Source organism: Malaclemys terrapin, chromosome 4, assembly GCF_027887155.1.
Source record: "Malaclemys terrapin pileata isolate rMalTer1 chromosome 4, rMalTer1.hap1, whole genome shotgun sequence".
Lineage (NCBI taxonomy): Eukaryota > Metazoa > Chordata > Testudines > Emydidae > Malaclemys > Malaclemys terrapin.
Window position 1 is genome coordinate 38658667 of NC_071508.1, and position 18781 is coordinate 38677447.

Consider the following 18781-nt stretch of genomic DNA (forward strand, 5'->3'; position numbering starts at 1 on the left):
TTATTCCAGTCCTTCCACCCCTCAGCTCCACCTCTTAGTCCAGCTGCTCATCCCAAACCCACACTGTACCTTGGCTCCTCACCCCACACCCAGTATTATGCTTCCACATCGCAGTTCCAGTCCACCCCCTGGTTTCTCAACCCAGTCCTCCCCTAACGCTAGGCCCAGCTCCTCTCCCCTCCGCATTCCTGTCAGACAACTTCCTTCTTCACTGCCTGGGTGTGGGGGGGCACCAGAAGGGGAAACACTCAGAGAACAGGAAAGGCTGACTCTAGGGTTACCATATTTCCACAAGCAAAAAAGAGGACACTGGGCGGGGGGGAGGAGCCCCGCCCCTGTCCTGCCCCATCCACTCCCTCCCACTTCCCACCCCCTGATTGCCCCCCTCAGAACCACCAACACCCCCCCCCGCTCTTGTCCCCTGACTGTCCCCTCCTGGGACCCCTGCCACTAACTGCCCCCTAGGACTCCACCCCCTATCTAAGCCACCCTGCTTCTTGTCCCCTGACTGCCCCCTCCTGAGAACCCCCTACTACCCTACCTGTCCCCTGACTGCCACGACCCTTATCCACACCCCCACCCCATATTCACACCCCCGCCCCCAGACAGACCCCTGGGGACTCCCATGCCCTATCCAACTGCTCCCCACCCCCTGACAGGACCCCCAGAACTCCTGACCCATCTAACCCCCCCTGCTCCCTGTCCCTGACTGTCCCAACCCCTCTCCACACCCCTGCCCCCCTGACAGCCCCCCCAGAACCCCAGACCCATCTAACCCTCCCTGCTCCCTGTCCCTGACTGTCCCAACCCCTCTCCACACTCCTGCCCCCCTGACAGCTCCCCCACAACTCCCGACCCATTCAACCCCCCCTCCCTGTCCCCTGACCAGGACCGGCTTTAAAGAGCCCAGGAATCGGGCTGCACTCCAGCCAGGGTTGCGGGGCTTGGGGCCGGGCCGAAGGTGTTCGGCCGGGGCTGGGCCGGCGTGCTCGGCCGGGACCAAGGCCGGCGCTGCTGGGGCCCGAGCCGGGTCGGGCCTGCTCGGACGGAACCGGGGTCACCGCCCTGGGGCCGGAACCGGGGCCAGAGCCGCTGGGGCCTGAGCAGGGCTGGGGCCGCCGGGCGCCGCTCGGCCTGGGCCAGAGGGAGCCGCTTGGCCAGGGCCGCGCCTCCCCGGAGCTCTCCTCCCCCCCCACCCCAGCTTACCTGCTGCTGCCGCCCGCCTACCGTGCTTCTTTTCAGACTTCCCGCGAAGATCTGTTTCGCGGGAAGCAGGGGAGGGGGAGGAGCAGGTGGACGGAGCGTTCAGGGGAGGGGAGGAGGGGGAAGACAGCTGCGGGGCCGGACAGCGTGGTAAGGCTGCAGGGGATGGGGGGAGCCGGGAAGGGGCTTTGGGTGCCCAGCGGCGCTTGGCCGCCGCTTTTCTGTCTATAAATAGCCGACCGGGGGGAAATCCCGGACATTTTTAGATTTTTTAAAATCCCCCCCGGACGGCTATTTATAGACCGAAAAGCCGGACATGTCCGGGGAAATCCGGACATATGGTAGTCCTAGCTGACTCTCAGTTCCTCTGCCCAGCACCACATTAGCCCTTAGCTGCCAAGAGTAGCCATAGCAATTTGCAGCAACAATCCTGCTAAGCATCTGCAGTCCTTGGTAGGAGCATGCTCAGTCATTGTGTGGGCAATGGCACTGGTGCAGCCGCAGGCAGGGTCCAGTCATAGGTAGAAGCTGTAATGGGGAGGCTGGAGCATAGTTGGTGCAGATGGAATCTGCAGAGAATTTAGTAAACTCTAAAGTCTCTAGTAGGCAGGTGCAAACTGAGATTTTGAGAGCCGCTTCACTTGGTCAAATTTTGGACATACTCTGATGTTGCACTCTATATGATTTTATAAATATATGCTAATGAGTGAATATAATGTAACTGGAATATGCTTCATGCAAAAGGTCTCTTGTAAGGTATCATTACAAAGCTTATAATCTACTGAGTGTGGTCATCCTATTTGTATAAATGTATCACTCTTGTATCTAAAACTAGAAATATGAAATATAACTCTGAGGGCCTATTGTAATTATTCAAAGTGTGGGCCATTAATGGTGGTTTGGAATCTTGATGGCTCCCATCAACCAGGACAATTGACTGTGGATGGCTCTGTTTGCAGGCAAGCCTTCCTGTGAGTCTGGCTGGGAGAAATGAAGGCTTGAAGTCCTACAGTGACATGTGATCCTGTCACCTGAACTGGAATCCATACCTGGTGTCTTTCCATTGACAAGGAGGGGGTGGGAACCTAGAGAGGGATAAAGGATTCCCGCCTTATGCAAAAGATATATAAAGGTGTGGAACAGAACAAAAGGGAAGGAGCCATCATGAAGAATCCCCTAGCTACCACCTGAGCTGGAACAAGAGCTGTACCAGGGGAAAGAATTGTGCCCAGGCCTGGAAGGTGTCCAGTCTGAGGAAAAAACTTACTGAAGCATCTCTAAGGGTGAGATTATCTTATTCAGTTTAATTAGACATAGATTTGCATGTTTTATTTTATTTTGCTTGGTGACTTACTTTGTTCTGGCTGTTAATACTTGGAATCACTTAAATCCTACTTTCTGTATTTAATAAAATCACTTTTTACTTATTAATTAACTCAGAGTATGTGTTAATACCTGGGTGGGCAAACAGCTGTGCATATCTCTCTATCAGTGTTATAGAGGGCGAACAATTTATGAGTTTACCCTGTATAAGCTTTATACAGGGTAAAACGGATTTATTTGGGTTTAGACCCCACTGGGAGTTGGGCATCTGAGTGTTAAAGACAAGAACACTTCTGTAAGCTTCTTTCAGCTACAGTGGTTAGGGGACATGATTCAGATCTGGGTCTGGGTTTGCAGCAGGCTAGCGAGTCTGGCTCAAACCAGGCAGGGCACTGAAGTCCTAAGCTGACGGGGCAGGGAAAGCAGGGGCAGAAGTAGTCTTGGCACATCAGTTGGCAGCTCCCAAAGGGGGTTCTGTGATCCAACCCGTCACACATACGTTCACAGGAATGGTGAAAAGTACATATCTGACACGAGCTACTCCCCTTCCCACATCCAGTTTCTACTTCAATACATAAGAGGTGCTAGAGCTTCTCAATGAAATGATTGTTAGGATTTTTTAACATGGACAAAACAAGGTATTTTCCCCGAGCCTTTTCTTTGGAAACAGCTAAACTATTTTTGCTGAAAAATTCCAGAAATAAATTCAGCCTGAGGCAGACACCCAGCAGGAAAATTTCAGCCCAAACAGTTAAAATTTGGCAAAGTTATAAGTAATTTTAAAGAGGGTCTTAAAATAGAAAGGATCAGATAACCTTATCTATAGGCAGTGCTACCTGCACCCCTGTAATAACATAGGCTTACATTTTCAAACATAGATGTTTAAGGCTACGCACCTAAATCCATATTTAGATTTAAATATGTGTCCTCTAAATAAGTGTCCTGGGGCCAGATTTTTTGAAGTACCAAGCATCCACAACTCCAATTTAAGTCACTAAGAGCTATAGATGGTCAATTCCTCTGAAAATCAGGCCAATTATTTAGGTGCCTAAATTTTAAATATGGATTCAGGTGCCTAACTTTAGGCATCAAGTTTTAAAATCCAAAGCTATGATACTTTGCTAAACGCCCTTTAAAAATTGTCATTAACTCTGTATTTCTTCTCCCAGCATCGCTGATCAGTAAGGTATTTGCATTCTCCATTTCAAGGCCTTAGAGGCAGGCGATCAGGGCAGTCCTTCTGGATTCCAACTTCAGGGGGGCGACAAATCGACATCAAGGGTGCTACGTTGCTTGGCCACACAGCTGTTTGGTTTTTTTCCCTCGCCTCTCTCTCTCTCTGCTTGGCCACTTTGTTTTTGTTTTTTGCTCATCTGCTTCTCTCGGGGGGCACCAAAAACGTTCCACTCTGGGCAGCAAAACACCTAGGGCCAGCCTTGTTTCAAACCCTCTGGATTTTTCCCTTTTGCAACTGCATGCTCAAAGCAAGGAGGGAGATAGCGAGTCCTACAGTGTCAGTTGACTTCAGTGGAAGTTGTGGGTGCTTGGCCTCTTCGAAAATCAGAAATGTTATTTAAATGTCTAAATATGGATTTAGACATCTACCTTTAGACGCCCACATATGAAAGTATTTACCCTAAGTGTCTCACCCAAAGAAATACAGCTAGCAATTGAACCCACAAGTGGGGGATTCCCATTCCCTTGCTCTAACCTCAAGAGCAAAATTCTTTCAGGATTGTGTACTTGAATTTGCAGAATCATTTACTTTTCATTTGAAATTCTCCAGGTGCTGATATTCTCCAAACTCAGGCTTGGAAAGTCTAGAATTGTCCTGTTTAGATGGTGGACATCAAATTGGACTGAGCTCAAATACCTTATTATGCATCATAAGGCACGTAGCAACCATTACGCTATCATATTTTATCATGTCAATCATGCAGTGCTTTTCACACACTCAGGCAAGGAGGAAACAATCTCACTTTCTTGACCCAAAGCAATTTTTCATTTGACACTTATTGTATTTTATTCCTAGTATACTCCAATGAACCTGTTGAGGAGAGGGGTGGCGGGACAGGGACAGAAAGGAACAGACATTTTGCTCTCCCTGCATCCTTTAAGAAGCTGCAGTTGCTACAGGGCCGGCTCTAGGTTTTTTGCCGCCCCAAGCAAAAAAAAATTTGGCTGCCCCCCGTCCCAGCCCTGGGCTCCTCGCCGCACCCCCCTGCTGCCCCAGCTTTGGGCTCTCCCCACCCACCCTGCCGCCCCAGCTCTGGGCTCCCTCATTCCCCCCCTCATTGCCCCACACACACACCTCCTGCCGCCCCAGCCCTGGGCTCTCTCCCCTCCTCCCCCACCTGCACCCTCTTTCCGCTGCAGCCCTGGGTCACTGGTAACTCGCTCCCACGGCAGGTCATTCAGCATGAATTTTACATGTGCACAGAACACAGACAGGATTGGTTCCCATATGGTTACAGAACTGCAGTAAAGTGGAACAATTTTCAGCTTTTGTGATTGAAGGATATCTGGATGCATATTATAAGACTGTCCTACATAAATGAGGAAAAGTTGAGGTGCCTTTATTATTCTTTTCTTCCACTCTTTCTTTCTATGGGGAATTTGCCAATGCAATATCATTGTCTTCCTTTTAAACAAACAAACAAACAAACAAACAAACAAAAAGGCAATGACTGTTGAAAATAGCAATTCCAGTCCTAATAACCACCGGGAAGCATTTCTTGCTCAATTTTATCCTACTTTTTCTACAGCAAGTTACAGTGGATCAGTATATTTGATTTGGGAGAAATGAAGTAACGGCTGCCCAAACTGAGCTTGAGCACTCCTGAATTCTGAGGTGTTCAAATCTGGAAGGCAGGTGCTGGGGGGGCTGTGGCTCCGCAGGGGAGCATGGCAACACGTATGCAGCAGTGTGTCTGGCGCTGCGTGGAGCCAGACATGCTGGTCTGAGTGGCACGATAAGGGAGCTGGGGGGTTGGATGGGGCGGAGATTCGGGGGGGGGCAGTCAGGGGCAGGGAGAAGGGGGGTTAGATGGGTCAGGGGTTGGGGGGGGCAGTCAGGGGACAGGCAGCGGTTGGATAGGCATGGGAGTCCCGGGGATTTGTCAGGGGACAGGTAGGGGGTGAGGTCCTACGGGGTAAGTTGGGGGGGGGGTCTCAGGAGGGGGCAGTTGGGGACAAGGAGAAGGGAGGCTTAGATAGGGGGTGGGATCCTGGGGGGCAGTTAGGGGCAGGGGTCCCGGGAGGGGGTGATCAGGGGACAGGGAGCAGGGGGGTTGGATGGGTTGGGGTTTCTGTGGGGGGCAGTCAGAGGGAGTGGATGGTGGCAGGGTGGGGCTACCCTCCCTCCCTGTGGAGTGTCCTATTTTTTGAATGTTAAAATATGGTATCCCTACCCTTCAGAGTGCAGCTCTCCATTCATAGCAGGCTGCAGCATGAAGTCTCAGCTACCTCACTCCCTCTCCCTCTTTCCTGTTGGTAGTGGCCAAGGGAATGCTGGGAAATGTAGTTCTTTCCCTGCTCCAGGGCTGGCTCTATAGGCAGGGAGCTAACCAAGGAACTACAGCTCCCAGGGCCCCCTGTTGGTTCTCAGCTCCCATGCTGGATCCCTGCCACCCCTGCAAATGGGCTGCCCCAAACACATGCTTGCTTTGCTGGTGCCTAGAGCTGCCCCTGAGTTGCTATCAAAATTTCACAATGATGAGATTATAAAAGATCTCAGAGAACTAACCTATCAAGTTGCTATGGCAGCTGAAAGAGTGAAGATTGAAATTTATGGATCCAGGACTTGAGTGATTACATCGAGCCAATAAAACAAACATCAGAATTGTAAACTAAGTAAACAAATATTTGTCCTAGAACCATCTTTCCCATTCTTCATATCTACTGCTGCATTGCCTCACTTGTGTACTGTATGCTTTTAATTTTTAATGACTTGTTAGTCTTTGAGGAAGATGTTCATTTATGGTAAAAATCATTCTTTTTGGTGGCCTATTTCTATATATCGTGTGTAGTAACAGTTTCCGGATTTGCATTTTTTCCAGTATTATTTATGTTCATTCATTAGGCTTATTCTCTTCTATAGGCTATTAGCAAATAAAAGCATCAGTGTCAATACACAAGGGCTTAAAAGAGAGAGAGAGACAACATCATTTTCTTTTATTATTTTGTTTATGTGAGGAAACCTGTTTTGTAATGTTATATATTATTTTCTGCTTCCAGTTGTAAAGCAGGCTTCACTCTCATGATGTAGCCACAGACACATTCTGTGATGTCATAGGACTGATATGTGGAGTGTTTGCTTCTTTTCCTAATAGGGTTATAACCCTTAAACACAAAACCTTAACAGTCACCTCAACAGTATTAAGGCATAATAGCTTCTCAAAGGCATGAAATGTACAACAGTCAGATGTGCTGAACCTTTGATATAAAAACAAGTTTGATGAAGTTGGATACATGTTGCTTGTTATGCATATCTGTTGAAGATGGAACCTGAAAGCCTTATTGGAGTATGTTATTGATCGTGTTGTATGAAATACAAAAGTGGAAAGGATCCACAACTCGTTTTCCTTACTTATTTCCATTCTTTTAAGGTTTTTGCGAGGGTGGAATATGTCTTGATGCAACCTGAACTGCCACTAAAGGTAATTTTTGTTTGCCAGTGGGACTTTGCAGGGAGCATCCTGGTGTCTGAATTCAGTTTACTCTTTCTTTGTTTCTTTACTTTATAATTTTTCAATCATTATTTAATTCCTAAATTATTGCATTAACTCCTTGATGTCCATATATATCTTTCCACTAGGCTAGGGTTCCCAGCCCACCTCAATTTCTCACCGCTTCTCTCTCTCGCATACTCCCGTAAAGCTTAATTTTGTGGAGGTATTGAGCACCTGCATCTCTCATGGATTTTAAAGTTATAGTTGCTGGTGCTAAGCACCTCTGAAACAATAGGTCATTAATTCCCAACACACTGGCTTTTTGAGCCCAGTAGATATGTGGCCAGATCCCCAATCAGTATTGCTCCATTGACTTCCATCAATTTACACCAGTTGATGGTCTGACCCTTGTGCATAAATCTTGCCTTGGGTTACAAGTGAAATGATTTTGGTGGGTCTTATTCTAATTCCTAATTTGTGTCAATCACAAAACCAGCACACAGTTTGGTAAAATAGAGCCAGATATTCTCTGGTTCTGCTAAGTTGCCCTCAGCTCAGCATGGGCTGCAGGGGCAAAAATGGCTTTAAAGAGGACTTGCAGTCCCCTGATTCTGGGGCTGTCTGGTCACTGGTCAGGTCCCAGAGTAAAGGACTGCTCTACATTACACCCAGCTACTATGGCCTCAAGGAGTTATTGGGAAAGCCAGGAATTGCCAAATTGTAGAGATGCCCTGGAGACTCCTCCCCCCTTTACTCCAGACTGCTCACTGTGCCTGGGTCTGAGACAGAGGTCGCCTTCCACTGGCCAGTTAAGCTGGCTTGATGGTTGCTTTGCGCATGGGCCGCAGGAGCAGAGAGTCTGGCCCATTGTCTCTGCTCAGTTGATCCTTTGCTAATCTACTGATTTAAAAAATAGTAAATCAGAGTGCAAACTGATACATCAGATTGTGGCCTGACTAGATTGATCAATGAAATGAATGTGGCCACAGTCCTAGCTTCCCCTGCCTTTTTTCCTACTGATTAGTCATATATACCCCTTCACCTGGCCTAAAATACAGATGGTCCTGCAATGGTTACGTGGTGGGTGTAAAAAAACAATTTGGTGGTGGTGTGATTGTAGCTGTGTTCATCCCAGCCCTGAAGAAGATCGCAAGCTCAAAAGCGTGTCTCTTTCACCAACAGAAGTTGGTCCAATAAGAGATATTATCTCACCCCTCTAGTCTCTCTCTTTAAAAAAAAAAAAAAAAAAAAACTTGTTCAGCATCTAGTTAGCCCCAGTTGCTAAGAGGTTAAATCACACAGCGATGTCACAGTCTGTGATGTTCCATTGTTCTCTGGGTGCCAATGTGTCAATTGTATTGGATCACATGACTGGCTGGTTCTGGAGATGATCTGCTGTTGACTTCTCTTTCCTATAAGCTCTAGGTCAACATTTAGATTTCTCTATGCTGGATTTGGCTGGTTAGTAACTGTGAGTAAAGCCATTCTGTAAGTATCTAGATGATTATGAAACATACCTACTACTGTACCATGTCAGACAGGCCATTTCTTTTATTAGGGTTTTGATGTTATGGCTTTATTTAACCAATTGGGTGCTGCCTCAACAGGTACATTGAACAAAACACAGCTGCAGTGCAGCTCAGTACATTGCTTTCAGCATGTCATCCATATTCTTGTCATGTCATATTCTTCTGCCAAACAGTGACTGGAGCTGGGGATAGCAGTGAAAGGGTTATTTTCATGTAAGAAAATAATCATAAGGGTAGCATCTGGATTTCTGAAAGAAAGAACCTTTTAAATCATATTTTCATTTCAGAAAATAATCCAGCAGGACTAGAAGTCTAGAAACATTAGACTCCATATCTTGTGGTAGGGTTATGAGGCACAAGGTCAAAGAACAATTTCCTTCAGCTCTCAAGAACTGAATGTATGTGTTTATTTATATCATGTCTTTGCAACCGCTTGCCCCATAATATTTAATTGTCTTTTGAAATAATTGTTGGTTTTGTTTCAACTAGACGAAGGAACAAAGTAAAAGGCATTTATTATTCAAGAGGCAATAAGCACAGAGACAGGTCTAAGCCACAAAGTTTAGAGCTGAGCCTGCCTCAGTTCCTTATAAAGGTTGGGGGCCAGTCACAAAGTCTGAATCCAAATTCACACTTTCCAAAAGTTCCAGGGTGCGTTCAGAGCCCAGGTTTTGTTAACCTCTGAAAATGGGAATAAAACCAATAGTATATAATATTTGTCCTACGGGATCTGAACATTGATCTATTAAATCCAGTATCGTGCCTCTGGCAGTGGTCAATACTTGATGCTTGAGCAGAAAGCCTCATTCTGCACTTATCCCATTAGCCATTGCCATTATGTATCAAGAGAGGAGGGGTAAATACTTTTAATTTCCCATACTTTTAATTTTTGCTCAAATTTGCACTTCAGCATGTTCTTCTTGCAAATATAGCCAGCAAGATAATAGCCATCTACAATGCTATCAGCCTTTCTCTGGGGGAGACTGAGCACATTGGTAGTCATGTAGACTTTTGAGTCCAGTGATTAAAAGGGACAGTTGGAAAACATGACTCAATGAAGTTGCTAAGCTTTCTGTATTGTATGTTATCCCCCACACAGGAGGTCAGTTTCAGCCCACACATAGTATGCCTTTCGTGAGTTTCCCCACACTCCAGAGAGTAAAGAGGGATGAATTCTTTGAACAAGGTAAAAACCATTAGTGCTCCCTAAACTTCTTCAATAAGCTTTGGATCTGGCCCCTTCTTGCTAACTAGCTGATAGCACTGTTGTGAGGATTAATCAGATAAGGGGGAATTCACCCCTGTTCAGAGGGCTAGAACAAGGGTTACGTACCACTTAGTTTCTTGTGCTGCAGTAGGGTGAATATGACTCTTAGAGCATGGCTACATTTGTGAGTTAGAGCACATTAAAGCAGCCCCGTGCGCTCTAACTCACGACGCGTCCGCACTGGCAAGGCACATAGAGTGCCCAGACTCCGCGGCTAGAGCGATCCTGGTGCTCCACCTCGGCAAGTGGAATAACATTTGATGCGCCCCTGCTGGAGCGCCGCAGTGCCAGTGCGGATGCCCTGGTCTGTTAATGCGCTCTGATCGGCCTCCAGAAGTGTCCTACAATGCCTATTCTAGCCACTCTGGTCATCACTGTAAACTCTACTGCCCTGCCCATCAGACCCACCCTTTAAATTCTCTGGGAATTTTGAAAATCCCCTTCCTGTTTGCTTAGCCAGGCGTGGAGTGCTCTCAGTGAATCTTTCCAGGTGATCATGCCTCCACGCGCCAGGCGATCCCCAGTATGGAGCAATGGCGAGGTACTAGACCTCATCAGTGTTTGGGAGGAGGAAGCTGTCCAGTCCCAGCTTCCCTCCAGCCATAGGAATTACGATACCTTCAGGCAGATATCAAGGGACATGATGGAAAGGGGCCATGACTGGGATGCACTGCAGTGCAGGGTTAAAGTGAAGGAGCTGCAGAGTGCCTACTGCAAAGCCTGCGAGGCAAACCGCCACTCCGGTGGTGCCCCCGCGACCTGCCGTTTCTACAAAGAGCTGGACACGATACTTGGAGGCGACCCCACCTCCACTCTGAGGACCACCATGGACACTTCAGAGCCCAGTTCAACAAGGCAGGAGGAGGAGGAAAGTGGGAGCGAGGGCGCTGAGGAGGAGGAAGACACCCCAGAATCCCTAGATGCATGCAGCCAGGAGCTGTTCTCAAGCCAGGAGGAAGGTAGCCAGTCACGGCGGCCGGTGCTTGGGGAAGGACAGACACCAGAAAATGTTCCCAGTAAGTGGTTTTTATTTTGGGAAGGAAGTTATTCGGTGCGGGCTCTTGGGGCGAGGAGGGTTAGGGCTGCATGCATGCCTAGATGCGGAATAGGGCATTGATGTTCTCTCTCACATTGCGGTAATCAGCCTCAGTGATCTCTTCAAAGGTCTCATCAGGAGTTGAGCAATGCACTTGTGCAGGTTTATCGGGAGAGCCACTGTGGTCCTTGTCCCAGTCAAGCTAATATGTCCGCGCCACTGGGCCGCGAGGGGACCATTGCTGCACACAGGCAAGCTGCATATGGGCCAGGGTGGAAGCCGCATTGCAGTAGAAGACCCTCCCTTGCTTCCCAGGTCTCCCTCAGCAGCGAGATTTCTTCCAGGACGAACTTCAATGGAAAATGTGGGGACAGTGTTCAGTATAGGGGCCCCCTGCAGCTGTTGGCTCTCTCCAAGGCACAGAAATCCAGAGAACAGTACACCTGTGAAACAATCAGCACCTTGACCCTGTGCTTACTCACCATTTTGGGACTCCCGTGGGTTAAGTGCGCTCGCTTTGGATGGGCAAATTATACTATTGTGTAAACTGCTTGCCCTTAAGTACGGGGGAATCATTGCTCTGTCTTGTGTGAACAATACTGCCTCTGTTAAGTGTTGCATTTTGCCTTTACAGATGCAATCTTGAGATCTCAGCTGTCCATGTTATCACTGACCGAAAGACTCCAAAGAATTAGGAAGAGGCCACATAGAAGCAAAGAAGACATGCTGCATGAAGTAATGCAGCAGTCCCTTAACGAGAATCTAAAAGCGCAGGCGTGGAGGGAGAGTGAAAGGAGGATCGCCAGCAGAATGAGGATCTCTGGCACAAAAGTGCGGAACTCTGGTAGCAAAGCACGGATCGGCTGATAAGCATCATGGAGCGCCAAGCGGACACGGTCCAGGTGCTCGTAGCCATGCAGGCCAAGCACTACCGTGACACCCCTCCCTCCCTGCAGCCCTTGTCCAAAAACTGTTTCCCTTGTGCCCCCATGTCACCTCCAATGCACTTTCCCCAACATCCGGGTTATTATCGCCACCAGCTGCCTCCAATACCTCTAGCTTCACCACCCAGCCCTGAAAACTATGACCCTTACCCACTGTACTTAACCCCCATCACCATGCATTATAGCCATCCTGAAGTGCAACACTCATTGCACAGCACTCCAGACAGAAAGGCTGAGTATGATAACAGGACATACGCAAATCTGTGATTGTACCGTTCCCCACCCCACCCCCTTGCCCTTTCTGTTTCCCAAGCAGTTGTGTTTCCTTTCAATAAATGGATTTTTTGGCGATGAAAACATTCTTTATTATTGCATAAAGTAAAAGATACCTTAGCCCAGGGAAGGAACAGGCACTGCAAGTCAGCATAGCAAACACAGATTCCTACTAACATTTGAACCACTGCACTTCACTCCCGTGCAGGGCACCAGACTTTACTGGTGGCTTTCAGCCTCAAATTGCTCCCTCAAAGAATCCCTAATCCTTGCAGCCCCACGCTGGGCCCCTCTAATAGCCCTGCTCTCTGGATGTGCAAATTCAGCCTCCAGGTATTGAACCTCCAAGTTCCATGCCTGAGTGAATCTTTCACCCTTCCCTTCACAAATGTTATGGAGGGTACAGCATGCGGATATAACTGCGGGGATGTTGTCATTGGCCAGGTCCAGCTTCCCATACAGAGAGCGCCAGCGGCCCTTTAAATGGCCAAAAGCACACTCCACACTCATTCTGCACCAGCTCAGCCTGTTTTTGAACCCTCCTTGCTGCTGTCAAGGCTCCCTGTGGAGGGTTTCATAAGCCACGGCATAAGGGTAAGTGGGGTTTCCAAGGATCACAATGGGCATTTCGACTTCCTCTATGGTGATCTTCTCATCTGCGAAAAAAGCCCCGGCCTGCAGCTTCCTGAACAGGCCAGTGTTCCAAAAGATGCGTGCATCATGCACCTTTCCAGGCCAGCCTGCATTAATGTCAATGAAATGCCCACGGTGATCCACAAGCGCCTGGAGAACCATAGAGAAATACCCCTTCCAATTAAAGTACTTGGAGGCTAGGTGGGCTAATGACAGAATTGGAATATGCGTCCCATCTATCACCCCTCCGCAGTCAGGGAAACCCATTTGTGCAAAGCCAGCCACAATATTATGCACGTTACCCAGAGTCATGGTTCTTCTGAGCAGGATGCGATTAATGACTCTGCAAACTTGCATCAACACGATTCCAACGGTCGACTTTCCCACTCCAAACTGGTTAGCGACCGATCGGTAGCTGTCTGGAGTTTCCAGCTTCCAGATTGCAATAGCCACCCGCTTCTCTACCAGCAGGGTAGCTCTCAACCTCCTGTCCTTGCACTGCAGGATGGGGGTGAGCTCCTCACACAGTCCCATTAAAGTGGCTTTTCTCATCCGAAAGTTCTGCAGCCACTGCTCGGCATCCCAGACTTGCAGGATGATGTGATCCCACCACTCAGTGCTTGTTTCCTGAGCCCAAAAGTGGCATTCCGTGGTGGTGAGCATGTCCATGGATGCCACAAGCAATTCATGTCGTATGCTTTACTCAAATCCATATCATCATCAGAGTCCTCACTGTCAGTTTGGATCTTAAGGAGTAACTCGACGTCCAAACATGACGTGCTGGCGAGACTCGTCAGCATACTCCTTAGCAGTTCGGGCTCCATTCCCACAGACCGAAAGGGAAGACAGAGCACGCGGTACAAAAAACATTGAAAGATGGCGGCAATGTGGACGGAAGCACAGGGATTGCTGGGATGCGAACCGATGCATCACGGGGTGTTGGGACAGGACCCAGAATGCCCCACACCCCTGCCCCCTTCCCACAAGCCACAGCACCAGAATGGTAAGAGGTGCTCTGTGGGATAGCTGCCCATAATGCACCGCTCCCAATGCCGCTGCAAGTGCCGCAAATGTGGCCATGCCAGTGCGCTTGCAGCTGTCAGTGTGGACAGACTGCAGCACTTTCCCTACTGCGCTCCACGAAGGCTGGTTTAACTCAAAGCGCTCTACATTTGCAAGTGTAGCCATGCCCTCAGTAAGTATTTGTACAGTGTTTTGAAGATGTGAAGTACTAAATAAGTACCAAGTGTGACGATGCACTCCATAATGTTTTATGGAAATATGCTCATGAGTGTGCATATGATGTAACTGGAATATGCTTTATACAAAAGATCACTTGTTAGGTATCATAACAAAGGTTATAACCTACTGAATATATTCCTCCTATTTGTATGCATGTATCATCCTTGTATCTGAAGCTAGAAATATGAAGTATAACTCTGAGGTCCTACTGTAATTATGCAAAGTGTGGGTCATTAATGGTGGTTTAGAATCTTGATGGCTCCCATTGACTAGGACAATTGGTTGTAAATGGCTCTGTTTACTTGCAAACCTTCCTGTGTACATGTGTGCCAGCTCGTGGCTAATGAAGAATGAGGTCTCATGGGGCATGTGACCAGGTCACATTATACTGGAATCCATCTTAAATCTGGTACTTTTCCATTTAGAAGGAGGGGTGGGGACCCAGAGACACAAAAGATTCCTGCCTTGTGCCAAAGCTATAAAAGGGGGTGGAGCAGGACAAAGAGAGCTCCCAGTCATGAGAAAGCCCCTGCTTTTCACCTAAGATGCCTGCTGGAACTAACAAGGACTGTACCAGGGGAAAGGATTGGGCCCAGACTAGGAAGGTGTCTAGTCTGTGGGGTAGCCATGTTAGTCTGTATCAGCAAAAACAGTGAGGAGTCCTTGTGGCTCCTTAGAGACTAACAAATTTATTTGGGCATAAGCTTTCATGGGCTATAACCCACTTCATCAGATGCATGGAGTGAAAAATACAGTAGGCAGTATAAATATACAACACATGAAAAGATGGGAGTTGCCTTACCAAGTGGGGGGTCAGTGCTAACGAAGCCTGATCCATCCTGATAGAATTGGCAACTCCCTACTTTTCAGTGGTACTGCAAGTGCTGGGGATCACCAGGACCGTCAGGGAAGGTGCATGAGCCACACATCTTTAAGAACACAGGCCCGTTCAGCAGGGCTGGCCCACAACATTTTGGCACCTGAGGCGGGGAGCTCAAATGCTGCCCCCATGCCCCCTCGCTTGGGCCAAAACTTTGAAAGGTCTCAATTCTGCCTTCTTCCTGTTCTACTCCTCTCATGGTACTGCTCTGCTACCTACCCCAATAAAGGAGAACTAACAACTTAAAATGCCTTGTTCAAAAAATTTAAGTAACACTTAAACTTTCAAATGCCTGAACAGCAAATGTAACTTTTCTTGTGTGCATAGTAAACACTGGCATTTTTATCTGTTTGAATAATCAAAGTGGTGCTTTCCGTGCCTTCTTGGTTGCAAAGATTTGAACTGTTTCCTGCTGAAGGTCCACAGTCTGGGCCACCTCATGCTCTATTGAGATGGTTGCAAGGCCGACCAGCCTCTCCTGTGTCATTGTGGAGCGTAGATGTGTTTTTATTAACTTCAGCTTGGAGAAGCTGCATTCTCCACTGGCAACTGTTACAGGAAGCGTTAGAAGTATGCGCAGAGCAACAAAAGCATTTGGAAAGAGGTGGTCATCTTATTTGTGCACATATATTCCAGAACAGCCTTTGGAGTTGATCCTGCTGAAATGTATCTTGAAAGAGCTTTCAGTTCATCACCTAAATCACTCACATCAATATAGTGCATGTCATCATGCGTCAACACTGTCTCTAGTGCCCTGCATTGCTGGTGTAGGTCTTCTTCAGGTAGAGTGAGGTGTTTTGGAATATCATACAACATCCCAAATATACTGCTGTGTTCCTTGAGCTGCATGAAGCGTTCTTTAACTGACTGTATTGCAATATCTAGCACCTGGTTAAAGAATTCAACTTTGAATTGTTGTTCGGAGTCTCTTATGGGATTATCGTAATAAAAATGTCTTCTTCTTCGGTGACTCTTGTATTCTTGAATGGGTAGGAAAATAGCTTCAGTGTGAAGTTCCTCTGCCAGCTTCTGTGCACTCTTCAAAACTTTTTGAAATCCCTTATCTGACTGAAGGTGTGACTTTGCTTTGTCCAGTTGTTCCATTGCTCCAGATATATCAAGGTCAACACCTTGGAGTCTCTTGCTTACAACATTTATTTCAAACAGTATGTTATGCCACAACACTAAGCCACACAGAAATTTGAAGTTATGTACAATTCTGGTGATTCCATTTCCCTCTGCCACTGTTCTCCCACGAACAGTTCCTGTCATAGCATTATCCTCCATAATGGCAACTATGGCATCATCTATCTTCCCAATTTGGTGTTTGATAGGCCTTATTGCCTCCACTTGACTTTCCTATCATGTGGCACTCAGTGGTTTCAGTGTCAGAGAGGATGTTCCCAGATGTTGCTTCAAAATTTGTCGTTGATGAGTTGATGCAGAGAAAAATACATAGATGCTTTGAATTACATTAAAAAATTCAGCAGCCTCACTAGAAGCTGATGCTGCATCACTGACCACCAAGTTCAATGAATGAGAACTGCATGGGACAAAAAAAGCTCGAGGGTTTAACTCTTGGATCTGTGTCTGCACTCCTCTGTTCTTTCCTCTCATGTTGGCACCATTATCGTAGCCCTGACCTCTCATGTTTCAGAGTAGCAGCTGTGTTAGTCTGTATCCGCAAAAAGAAGAGGAGTACTTGTGGCACCTTAGAGACTAACAAATTTATTAGAGCATAAGCTTTCATGGACTACAGCCCGAAGAAGTGGGGTGTAGTCCACAAAAGCTTATGCTCTAATAAATTTGTTAGTCTCTAAGGTGCCACAAGTACTCCTCTTCTTTTTGCTGACCTCTCATGTCAGCTATTGCAATTCCCGTATCTTCCAACTTTTTAAGAAGCACATTTGTCATACCAGCTCCTGTAGTATCATCAATGTCAATAAATTCTAGAAAATGCTCTCTGACAGTCACCATTGCAGGGACATTTTCACTAGGTTCTGTTGTTGTTACAAAAAGCATCATTAAAGTCAATTGTTCCATATGGCTGATGTCAGGTGTGCAGTCCAGAATAACAGAGTAAAATCTTGCTGACTTCAGATCTGCCACAATCTTCTGTTTGACTTTTGTTGCCAGTAACTGTATGATCTCATTTTGAATTGTTTTTCCAAGGTAGTGGTATGTGTACATTTCTCAGGTGGTGACTCTTCTTAGATGCTCCTGGAGTAACATCAAACTCAGCCATCAGCTCCACAATTTTAAGGAAGTTTCCATTGTTTGTCACATACAGCTGATCTGAAGTGCCATGCAGTGCTAGGTTTTGCGTAGCAAGCATTCTCACAATGGCAATGAGCTTTTTAGAACATTTTGCCAGTAAAGAGACTGATACAATCTTCTCTTGATGCTGATCATCTATGGCGGCCTTTAACCTTAGTCTCATCTCAAGCTCTTTCCACCTATGGAATGCCCTCTGGTGATTTGCTGCCTTCTCATGGCATGCCAGATTTCTAGCCAGATTTTTCCAGTCCTTTGTTCCTGTAGAGCCCAATGTGGCTGGAACATTAGACTGGAAGAGTTTGCAACAAAACAGTATGCAGCATTCTGGGTTTTGAGTACATAAGCCATGGCCTCTCCACTTTGTCACCATTGGGGATTTCACGCCAGTAATGTGTTGAATGGAAACTTCTATTTTCATTGTCTTTGGGGAACATGAAGTTTTTCACTTGCTGTGGCCTATGCAGTACAAGGAAGTCCCTCAGGCTACGGCTCAAGTGGGTCCACAGTCCTGGATCATCTAGCCTTAAGGAACTAAACTCAGCAGCAGCTGTTTCTTGCGCCTCCACCACACTCTTCTCTGATCTACACTTTTCTTCAGGAATGTGCATGGTTACATCCATTTGAGATGGAGATATGGATGCTGCAGTAGCTGCCAGGTCACCTGCACTCTGACTAACTGGAAGATCAGGCAACTCCTCACCACTCACATCCTCTCTGGGGCCAGAAGGCTCATCGTGAACATTTGTGTCTATGTATCTCGGAGAGCTCCTTCCTGCTTAGATAGAAAAGCTTCCTTTGCTTTCTTTCTTTTTCTGAATGCTGCCCCAGGGGGGCGTTTTCTTCTTTCACTCATGACTGCTGTTCTGTGCCAGCTATAGCGGCTCTCAACACTCAATTGAAGGGGACAAATAAGCAGGCTGGTAGCAGGGCCTGAGTGAGGGAAGATAACAGCGTCTTAAGGGCCTAACTGGCTCCTACTACTTCAGTTGACTGCCTGTTCTCCTCAAGTGGGTTCAGGGAAGCAGCAGGAAATAGGAAGCTCCCTGAGAAGCTGGTGTTAATCAGTCCAGGCTCCTGGAGGTGCTAGAGAGGTACAGAAGAGGCTCCTCCTCCTCTCTCTCCCTGCAGCTCCTGCTGCTTTCTGTTATTCCCTCTCACCTTTTCTCCTGCCTGTTATGTCTCTTGTGCCCTCCTTCTTCCAGCACAGCACAGCACAGCACTCCACCATCTCTATGCATCTAAAGCAGAGAGAATACATATGCACCAGCAGCAGACACAATTTTCTACACTCTGGGTCCTAGGGTATGTCTGCACTACGGGATTAATCCAAATTTATATAATTCGAATTTTGGAAACAGATTGTATAAAGTCGAATGTATGCAGCCACACTAAGCACATTAATTCGGTGGTGTGCGTCCATGTACCGGGGCTAGCGTCGATTTCCGGAGCATTGCACTGTGGGTAGCTATCCCATAGCTATCCCATAGTTCCTGCAGTCTCCCCC